At 42.2% G+C, this 10,000-nt stretch overlaps 2 non-coding genes across 2 annotated transcripts in view; both read left to right on the top strand.

The window, feature by feature from the left end:
- Positions 1 to 5,648: 5,648 nt before the first annotated feature.
- On the top strand, positions 5,649 to 7,572 carry LOC139997022 (small subunit ribosomal RNA). The gene has a single exon (XR_011802513.1). It is a non-coding gene; the product is annotated as a small subunit ribosomal RNA (ribosomal RNA).
- A 2,370-nt stretch (positions 7,573 to 9,942) lies between these two features.
- The window catches only part of LOC139997031 (5.8S ribosomal RNA), a 155-nt gene continuing 97 nt past the window's right edge, over positions 9,943 to 10,000 (top strand). The window contains exon 1 of the ribosomal RNA XR_011802517.1: positions 9,943 to 10,000. This exon is cut by the window's right edge and continues 97 nt beyond it. This is a non-coding gene — a ribosomal RNA (5.8S ribosomal RNA).

Here is a 10,000-nt window from a genome sequence, read left to right on the forward strand (position 1 = left end):
AATTTTCGTCGAGTGCGATTCAAAAGCAATACGCCGCTGGACTTTGTCGTTGGCATAAAGAAAAAAGCAATACGCCGCTGGACTTTGTCGTTTTCAAGCAAAAACCAATACTCCGCTGGAATCGACAATTTAATTCCAAACACAATTTCGCTACGTACGGCCGTCGATGCGAACGATGGTCGTACGTAGCGATTTTTTTTTCCTTTAAATCCAATACAGATATCGCCTCGAGCGCGTGCCCGGGCGCCCCCCCCCAACCCCCCGCATCGCGGGTCAGCGCCGGGGTACGTACGATATTCTTAAGGTACGTACGTACGTACGAAAATACGACGACGATATTCGTACGGCGAGACGCGCGCTCGCTCCTCTTTTACTTTTCGTTCTCTCGTTTTTTCCTTCTTTCACCATCGACCAAACCGCTCTCGATCGATCCAAGAAACGAGACGAAAGTAACGAAAAATTAACGTAACGAAAATATACCGTGGACGTACGAAGTAACGGTCGCGATCGTTGCTCGCTCGCTGCGCTCGCTCGAACTTATACTAGCCCAACCCAAAACCGATCCCGCGAGTTTCTCCGATTTTAAGAGAAATCGAGGAACGAACGCGAAAAAGGGATTGGTTTTGGGTTGGGCTAGTTTTTTTTTCGAGCGAGCGCAGCGAGCGAGCAACGCTCGAGAGCCCGTCTGACTTTGAAAAATTTTCGTACCGAACGGTTATTTCCAGTTATTTCGCTTAAAAGCGTTATGATGCGTATATATTTTTACATAAATGGGAATATTACGTATTCCTACGTCGGGATTAAGCGTTTATTTCGTCCCGAGAACTTTAAAAAAAAATTTTAAATCGAACCGTTTTTTCGAATTATTTCGCTTAAAAGCGTTACAAGGTGCTAATATTTGTGCATAAATCGCTTTAAAATGACGTTTTACATCGGGATTAAGGGTTTATTTCGTCGCTGAAATGTTATATAAAAAAAGTACGATCGCGCCCGGGACGTTGGAACTTAGTCGCATTCTCGACCGGTACGTTGGGACTTAGAAAAATTTTCGACCGAAAAGTTTTTTCGAGTTATTTCGTTAAAAAGCGTTATGAGGTATGAATATTTTTATATAAATCGCTATATTATTATATTTTACGTCGGGATTAAACGTTTATTTGGTCCTGAAAACGTTAAAAAAATATAGTGGACCGACGCGACTCGGCCCGTCGGACTTTGTCATACTCTCCACCGGTACGTAGGGACTTAGAAAAATTTTCGACCGAAAAGTTTTTTCGAGTTATTTCGTTAAAAAGCGTTATGAGGTATTAATATTTTTATATAAATCGCTATATTATTGTATTTTACGTCGGGATTAAACGTTTATTTGGTCCCGAAAACGTTAAAAAAAAATTTTTTATTCGAAAGGTTTTTTCGAGTTATTTCGCTTAAAAGCGTTATAAGGTGCGAATATTCTTGCATAAATCGCTTTAAAATGACGTTTTACATCGGGATTAAGCATTTATTTCGTCGCTGAAAAGTTATATAAAAAAAGTATGATCGCGCCCGGGACGTTGGAACTTAGTCTCATTCTCGACCGGTACGTTGGGACTTAGAAAAATTTTCGACCGAAAAGTTTTTTCGAGTTATTTCGTTAAAAAGCGTTATGAGGTATTAATATTTTTATATAAATCGCTATATTATTGTATTTTACGTCGGGATTAAACGTTTATTTGGTCCTGAAAACGTTAAAAAAAAATAGTGGACCGACGCGACTCGGCCCGTCGGACTTTGTCATACTCTCCACCGGTACGTAGGGACTTAGAAAAATTTTCGACCGAAAAGTTTTTTCGAGTTATTTCGTTAAAAAGCGTTATGAGGTATTAATATTTTTATATAAATCGCTATATTATTGTATTTTACGTCGGGATTAAACGTTTATTTGGTCCCGAAAACGTTAAAAAAAAATTTTTTATTCGAAAGGTTTTTTCGAGTTATTTCGCTTAAAAGCGTTATAAGGTACGAATATTCTTGCATAAATCGCTTTAAAATGACTTTTTACGTCGGGATTAAGCGTTTATTTCGTCGCTGGAAAGTTATATAAAAAAAGTACGAACTCGTCCGGGACGTTGGAACTTAGTCTCATTCTGGACCGGTACGTTGGGATTTAGAAAAATTTCGGACCGAAAAGTTTTTTCGAGTTATTTCGCTTAAAAGTGTTATAAGGTACGAATATTTTTATATAAATCGCTATATTATTATATTTTACGTCGGGATTAAACGTTTATTTGGTCCCGAAAACGTTAAAAAAATATAGTGGACCGACGCGACTCGGCCCGTCGGACTTGGTCATACTCTCCACCGGTACGTAGGGACTTAGAAAAATTTTCGACCGAAAAGTTTTTTCGAGTTATTTCGCTTAAAAGTGTTATAAGGTACGAATATTTTTATATAAATCGCTATATTATTATATTTTACGTCGGGATTAAACGTTTATTTGGTCCCGAAAACGTTAAAAAAAAATTTTTATTCGAAAGGTTTTTTCGAGTTATTTCGCTTAAAAGCGTTATAAGGTACGAATATTCTTGCATAAATCGCTTTAAAATGACTTTTTACGTCGGGATTAAGCGTTTATTTCGTCGCTGGAAAGTTATATAAAAAAAGTACGAACTCGTCCGGGACGTTGGAACTTAGTCTCATTCTGGACCGGTACGTTGGGACTTAGAAAAATTTTCGACCGAAAAGTTTTTTCGAGTTATTTCGTTAAAAAGCGTTATGAGGTATGAATATTTTTATATAAATCGCTATATTATTATATTTTACGTCGGGATTAAGCGTTTATTTCGTCCCGAGAACTTTAAAAAAAAATTTTAAATCGAACCGTTTTTTCGAATTATTTCGCTTAAAAGCGTTACAAGGTGCTAATATTTGTGCATAAATCGCTTTAAAATGACGTTTTACATCGGGATTAAGGGTTTATTTCGTCGCTGAAATGTTATATAAAAAAAGTACGATCGCGCCCGGGACGTTGGAACTTAGTCGCATTCTCGACCGGTACGTTGGGACTTAGAAAAATTTTCGACCGAAAAGTTTTTTCGAGTTATTTCGTTAAAAAGCGTTATGAGGTATGAATATTTTTATATAAATCGCTATATTATTATATTTTACGTCGGGATTAAACGTTTATTTGGTCCTGAAAACGTTAAAAAAATATAGTGGACCGACGCGACTCGGCCCGTCGGACTTGGTCATACTCTCCACCGGTACGTAGGGACTTAGAAAAATTTTCGACCGAAAAGTTTTTTCGAGTTATTTCGCTTAAAAGTGTTATAAGGTACGAATATTTTTATATAAATCGCTATATTATTATATTTTACGTCGGGATTAAACGTTTATTTGGTCCCGAAAACGTTAAAAAAAAATTTTTATTCGAAAGGTTTTTTCGAGTTATTTCGCTTAAAAGCGTTATAAGGTACGAATATTCTTGCATAAATCGCTTTAAAATGACTTTTTACGTCGGGATTAAGCGTTTATTTCGTCGCTGGAAAGTTATATAAAAAAAGTACGAACTCGTCCGGGACGTTGGAACTTAGTCTCATTCTGGACCGGTACGTTGGGACTTAGAAAAATTTTCGACCGAAAAGTTTTTTCGAGTTATTTCGTTAAAAAGCGTTATGAGGTATGAATATTTTTATATAAATCGCTATATTATTATATTTTACGTCGGGATTAAACGTTTATTTCGTCCGTGGAAGGTTAAAAAAAAACGGACGGATACGACCGGGCCTTTGGAACTTTGTCTCATTCTGGACCGGTACGTTGGGACTTAGAAAAATTTCGGCCGGCGGAAAAGTCCGAAATACTTATTTCGAGTTATTTCGTTAAAAAGCGTTATAAGGTATAAATATTTTTGCGGAAACGGTTATATCTCTATTAAATACAACTGGATTAAACGTTTTTTCGAATTTTTTAAAAAATTTGTGTTCGACGAACTGACACGACTGCGATATTTGTTTAATTATTTCGTTAATTAACGTTGCAAGGTATATATTTTTTTGCATATTTCTCGTTGTTTTAACGTGTTCTAATCGATTAAGAACGTGGTTTTTGTCCGTATTCGTTAAAAGAGGTGGTTTACTGATGCGATTTTTAAAAAAAAAAAAAAATTAAATTTTTCGATAAAAACTCGTTTGAAATATTAAAATAAGCGGTGCGTTAAAATATCTCGACGATAGGATGTTTTATAAGGGTACTTTATTGGAACAAAGTGGTCGAGCGTTTCAGAGACTAAGTCCGACGGTACGTTGGGACTTAGAAAAATTTCGGCCGGCGGAAAAGTCCGAAAAGCTTATTTCGAGTTATTTCGTTAAAAAGCGTTATAAGGTATAAATATTTTTGCAGAAACGGTTATATCTCTATTAAATACAACTGGATTAAACGTTTTTTGCGAATTTTTTAAAAAATTAGTGTCCGTCGAACTGACACGACTGCGATATTTGTTTAATTTTTTCGTTAATTAACGTTGCAAGGTATATATTTTTTTGCATATTTCTCGTTGTTTTAACGTGTTCTAATCGATTAAGAACGTGGTTTTTGTCCGTATTCGTTAAAAGAGGTGGTTTACTGATGCGATTTTTAAAAAAAAAAAAAAATTAAATTTTTCGATAAAAACTCGTTTGAAATATTAAAATAAGCGGTGCGTTAAAATATCTCGACGATAGGATGTTTTCTAAGGGTAGTTTATTCGAAAAAAGTGGTCGAGCGTTTCAGAGACTAAGTCCGACGGTACGCTCTAACGGAGGTTTTACATGGTAAGCGCCCGGCCGCTGGCCCGGCCGGCGCCGACCGTCCGGCCGGCGCTTTGGTATCTATAAGAGACACGTCGAGTCGGACGGTCCGGACGGAACAGCGTCGAGCGCGTGGCTATTCTACGGCCTCGGTTGAGAATTCAGTCACCGCTCCTCGAGTCTTAGTGAACTTTTTTACTATTTCTCGACTGTTCCTTCGTTCTCGTATCGACTCTTTCTCTACACTGCTGCGCCGCGGGTCGCTGTCCTGGACGTAATGACCAAATAACGTGGCAAGGTTCCCCTTAGTCGGGAAGCTGGATCCTGTATGCTCGCACTAACTTTAAAAAAAGTTAGGGCAGTGTGCTTGTTACTAACTGAGTATCAATTCATGCTGGTTCGGCAGAGACCGTTCCAAAACTTATGTTATAGCGTACGCAGTACGTTTTAAACATACGAAAGGCTAATGGGGAGCGTACTACCTTTTAGGAAGTGCGTTCTTTCTGATTGGAGAATATCAAAAGAACGAACGAATATGTTTCTTACGAGGACGGTACGTTCAGCATGCAGTTTACGTGCTTTTTACCGCTAAGGCATATTCGTTCAACCAACAAACCATTCTTACAGAATGATCCTATGAACAGAATGATCTTAAAATATTCCACACAAACAATCAAACGAACGAAAGAAAGTAAAGAGAGAGTGGCGAAATGAGAGAGAGTAGTGGCGTTCGACGTTACAACGGGAATTAAAAGGGTGTCGTCGAACGTTCACTAAGAACGAAAAGTCTCGTCGTACGGTGTTACGGACCCACCTACGACACTCTGAGGCTATTTTAAAAAGAGAGTCTTTTGACTCTAATATATATATAAAATACAAAGTTCCCTGGTTGATCCTGCCAGTAGTCATATGCTTGTCTCAAAGATTAAGCCATGCATGTCTCAGTACATGCCGCATTAAGGTGAAACCGCGAATGGCTCATTAAATCAGTTATGGTTTCTTAGATCATACTTAAACTTACTTGGATAACTGTGGTAATTCTAGAGCTAATACATGCAAACAGATTCGTACCAGAGATGGTACGAATGCTTTTATTAGATCAAAACCAATCGGTGGCGGATGGCTCGTCCGTTCGTCCATCGTTTGTTTTGGTGACTCTGAATAACTTTGTGCTGATCGCATGGTCATCTAGCACCGGCGACGCATCTTTCAAATGTCTGCCTTATCAACTGTCGATGGTAGGTTCTGCGCCTACCATGGTTGTAACGGGTAACGGGGAATCAGGGTTCGATTCCGGAGAGGGAGCCTGAGAAACAGCTACCACATCCAAGGAAGGCAGCAGGCGCGCAAATTACCCACTCCCGGCACGGGGAGGTAGTGACGAAAAATAACGATACGGGACTCATCCGAGGCCCCGTAATCGGAATGAGTACACTTTAAATCCTTTAACGAGGACCAATTGGAGGGCAAGTCTGGTGCCAGCAGCCGCGGTAATTCCAGCTCCAATAGCGTATATTAAAGTTGTTGCGGTTAAAAAGCTCGTAGTTGAATCTGTGTGTCACAGTGTCGGTTCACCGCTCGCGGTGTTTAACTGGCATTATGTGGTACGTCCTATCGGTGGGCTTAGCTCCTCGCGGGGCGGTCCAACTAATATCCCATCGCGGTGCTCTTCACTGAGTGTCGAGGTGGGCCGATACGTTTACTTTGAACAAATTAGAGTGCTTAAAGCAGGCTACCTTCGCCTGAATACTGTGTGCATGGAATAATGGAATAGGACCTCGGTTCTATTTTGTTGGTTTTCGGAGCCCCGAGGTAATGATTAATAGGGACAGATGGGGGCATTCGTATTGCGACGTTAGAGGTGAAATTCTTGGATCGTCGCAAGACGGACAGAAGCGAAAGCATTTGCCAAAAATGTTTTCATTAATCAAGAACGAAAGTTAGAGGTTCGAAGGCGATCAGATACCGCCCTAGTTCTAACCATAAACGATGCCAGCCAGCGATCCGCCGAAGCTCCTCCGATGACTCGGCGGGCAGCTTCCGGGAAACCAAAGCTTTTGGGTTCCGGGGGAAGTATGGTTGCAAAGCTGAAACTTAAAGGAATTGACGGAAGGGCACCACCAGGAGTGGAGCCTGCGGCTTAATTTGACTCAACACGGGAAACCTCACCAGGCCCGGACACCGGAAGGATTGACAGATTGATAGCTCTTTCTTGATTCGGTGGGTGGTGGTGCATGGCCGTTCTTAGTTGGTGGAGCGATTTGTCTGGTTAATTCCGATAACGAACGAGACTCTAGCCTGCTAAATAGACGTAAATTATGGTATCTCGAAGGCCCCCGGCTTCGGTCGGCGGGTTTTTACTACCAACGTACAAACAAATCTTCTTAGAGGAACAGGCGGCTTCTAGCCGCACGAGATTGAGCAATAACAGGTCTGTGATGCCCTTAGATGTTCTGGGCCGCACGCGCGCTACACTGAAGGAATCAGCGTGTTTTCCCTGGCCGAAAGGCCCGGGTAACCCGCTGAACCTCCTTCGTGCTAGGGATTGGGGCTTGCAATTATTCCCCATGAACGAGGAATTCCCAGTAAGCGCGAGTCATAAGCTCGCGTTGATTACGTCCCTGCCCTTTGTACACACCGCCCGTCGCTACTACCGATTGAATGATTTAGTGAGGTCTTCGGACTGGTGCGCGGCCAATGTGATAAGCATTGCCGATGTTACCGGGAAGATGACCAAACTTGATCATTTAGAGGAAGTAAAAGTCGTAACAAGGTTTCCGTAGGTGAACCTGCGGAAGGATCATTAACGAAAAATACAAAAACACAAAGAATATATTTGACTTGAACACTGTATAATAAAATATATATAATATCGTCGGTAAGGAGCCGTACTCCTCCTATATCGACACAAAGTATATACGACGTATTAACAAGCTATATACTTTGACAAAAGCCAAATTTTTTACAATAAGGAGGTGAGAGACGCTCCAGTTACGAAACTATACGAAGAGTGTGGCACTCTCTCTCGATCATCGGGATGAAGAGATATACTTTTACACGAATAATTCGAGGCGCCTGCGTGAGGTCGTACACAGAAAGACCCGCCGTCTCCGAATAATATTATAACAAACGAAAAACTTAAAAATATTCTCGAGGCGCCTGCGTGAGGTCGTAAACAGAAAGACCCGCCGTCTCCGAATAATATAACACACGGAAAACTTAAAAAGATTCTCGAGGCGCTTGCGTGAGGTCGTACACAGAAAGACCCGCCGTCTCCGAATCCTATAACACGAAACCGCTACTATTAATAATAATAATAATAATAACGATATGTGAGGGAACTTGAGCTGAACACATATCGAAAAAACTAAAAGTTACAGTGGAAACCACGTGTAATGAGAAATGCGATCGAGGCGCCTGCGTGAGGTCGTACACAGAAAGACCCGCCGTCACGATCTCGTATTTCGTATTTGCATCGTGGAAATCCAACGAACGAACAATATAATATATAAACTAAAATCTCTAAAGTGCCTCGTGTCGGAGAGATCACTGCTCACACCTCTTCTATATTTCGTAGTTGCGTTGCGTAGGCCTCACCTCCTAGCAACGGGACATAAGGAAGACTGCTCTTTGGGATCGAACGAAGCGTCTATAACGAGTCGTCGACGAGAGCGAAAGAACGCGAATAGCGAGCCGCAGAAAAATAGGATACCGAATTATATATCTTCGAAGGTTCTCTTCGAAGATCCATGGATACCTATATCTGCGCGTCTCCAGCTATCTCGCGCGTCTCTCCAAACTCTCGTCGTTCCTCGAAACGTGCTTCCTACCCAAAGGGCGTTCGTTCTTCCTATGTCGTTTCGTTGTCGTTCGTTTCAACGGCGAACGATATACGATGTTCGACAAAACGAAACCACGTTGTACGTTCGTACTCGTGGATCGGGTAACCTAGAACGAAAACGCATTGCGTGGATGTTGGCCCGAAAAGATATATACCAGTGCGAGTGATGGTAAAGAGTATAACGATTCTTAACTAGACGAAGTTGGTTCGGAGGGGACCGCCGGCCGTCTCTCTATCCTCGCGAGTCTAATGCCTCGTTCCGTCGCTAGAGTTTTTCAAACTCTGCTTCTGGCTATCGGGAAGAATAGACCGCGCGCGCGAGGAAGAGGAAGGACGACCGTGCGCGTCCCATCGATTTTTTTTTATTTTTACCTGAACCACCGAAGTCGATTCAGAGGGGACCGCCGGCCGTGTCTGTATCCTCGTTGTCGAGAGTCTAATGCCTCGTTCCGTCGCTAGAGTTTTTCAAACTCTGCTTCTGGCTATCGGGAAGAAAAGACCGCGCGAGGAAGAGGAAGGACGACCGTGCGCGTCCCTTTCGAATTTTTTTTTATTTTTACCTGAGCGACCAAAGTGGATTCAGAGGGGACCGCCGGCCGTCTCTCTATCCTCGTTGTCGCGAGTCTAATGCCTCGTTCCGTCGCTAGAGTTTTTCAAACTCTGCTTCTGGCTATCGGGAAGAATAGACCGCGCGCGAGGAAGAGGAAGGACGACCGTGCGCGTCCCATCGATTTTTTTTATTTTTACCTGAACCACCGAAGTCGATTCAGAGGGGACCGCCGGCCGTGTCTGTATCCTCGTTGTCGTGAGTCATATGCCTCGTTCCGTCGCTAGAGTTTTTCAAACTCTGCTTCTGGCTATCGGGAAGAAACGACCGCGCGAGGAAGACTACGACCGTGCGCGTCCCATCGATTTTTTTTTACCCGAACGATGGAGATGCATATCGGCTGTTTGCTTCGAATAACTGGACGAGAGGAACGAACATATATATATATCATGGGCTAGCCACCGTGCGCTTTCTTCGCGAGATCGTGTGCTGTACAGAGGATTCAGAATCGGGTGTTATATCCCCGTCGTTTCCTGACGAACGGAGCTTCGATCTCGTTGGTTGTTATATATTATAATGCACTTTACGCCCGGTCGGCGGGCTGCGTGTGTCGTCGCGCAGTCCGTCCGATTTCGTTTTCGAACGTATTTTCGTGTCGTCAATCATATGGCGACTTCCGCGCGTTCGATTCCCGTTGGTCGGACGTTTGTCGGATATCGGCTTCTTTCGAACCGAGAATAAGAGTACAAAAACCTGAGTACACAAACAAAAATCCATGCATAAACGATTACCCTGAACGGTGGATCACTTGGCTCGTGGGTCGATGAAGAACGCAGCTAATTGCGC

This window comes from Bombus fervidus, unplaced genomic scaffold (assembly GCF_041682495.2).
Source record: "Bombus fervidus isolate BK054 unplaced genomic scaffold, iyBomFerv1 scaffold0025, whole genome shotgun sequence".
NCBI lineage: Eukaryota > Metazoa > Arthropoda > Insecta > Hymenoptera > Apidae > Bombus > Bombus fervidus.